This window comes from Nematolebias whitei, chromosome 9 (genome assembly GCF_014905685.2).
Source record: "Nematolebias whitei isolate Nwh7 chromosome 9, NemWhi1, whole genome shotgun sequence".
NCBI classification, from domain to species: Eukaryota; Metazoa; Chordata; class Actinopteri; order Cyprinodontiformes; family Rivulidae; genus Nematolebias; species Nematolebias whitei.
This window is the reverse complement of record NC_056506.1, coordinates 20,902,289-20,903,532: the sequence shown is the minus strand read 5'-3', so window position 1 is coordinate 20,903,532 and position 1,244 is coordinate 20,902,289.

The following is a 1,244-nucleotide window of genomic DNA, read 5'->3' as shown; positions in this document are numbered from 1 at the left end:
AAATAAACTGACAGAATATTATTACAAAAGTTTAATGTCAAATATGATGTCATTTATGGCAAAATGAAGAGATTATTAATTAACAAATTAGGCTTAAACAAAAAAATTAGAGTGACATGTAAAAAATCAAAAAGTTCTAAAAATTAAAACACTGATGTGCAGTGGTGGCTCAGTTGGTAGAGCTGCTGCCTCTCAGCGAGAAGGTTGCTGGCTCAAATCCCAGCCCTTGCCCTTTCTGGGTGGAGTTTGCATGTTCTCTCCATGCATGCGTGGGTTTTCTCCAAGTACTCCAGTTTCCTCCCACAGACCAAAAACATGCATGTTAGGCTGATGGGTAACTCTAAATTGTCTTTAGGTGTGAGTGAGAGAGTGAATGGTTGTTTGTCTCTATGTGTCCCTGTGATGGACTGGAGACCTGTCCAGGGTGTCCCCCACCTCTTGCACATGATGGCTGGACATGGGCACCAGTGATCCCCACGACCCGAAAAGGAAGAAGCGGGTAAAAATAATGGAGGGATGGATGTCCAGTGAGAGGCAGAATAGAAGAGATAAAGCAAATGTCCAAGTCCTGAAACAAGTCTAATCATAGTCTCTGCCGCTGGGCATCAAGGTCAACAATAAACCAACGCTCATACATGGACAGTCATAATTCTACATATAATCACTTGCAGCTGGTCAGTGGATCCCTGCTAAAGTCTGCATGCTCCTACACAGGGCTGAGGGGGATTTCAGAGATTCAATATCAAAATATTTAGCTCGTTTATCAAAATAAATCAACACAGACACATCAAAGCTGTGAATACTGCTGCATTTACACACAATTAAGCATTACTAGTTGAGTTACGCTTTTTTAAGTAAAGCATTTTAAAAATTTGCTGCAATAACTTGATGTAAGACAATACAAGTTTTAATGCAGTTTATTTATATAGCGACAAGTCAGGTCGTCTCAGGGCACTGAACAGAAACATTCATCCATCCATCCATTTTCTTTACCCGTTTATTCCATTTTTGGGTCACGGGGGTCGCTGGTGCCCATGTCCAGCAATCACTGTGCGAGGGGCGGGGTACACCCTGGACAGGTCGCAAGTCCATCACAGGGACACATAGAGACAAACGAGACAAACAACCATTCACTCTCTCACTCACACCTAGGGACAATTTAGAGTTACCAATCAGCCTAACATGCATGTTTTTGGTCTGTGGGAGGAAACCGGAGTACCCGGAGAAAACCCACGCATGCACGG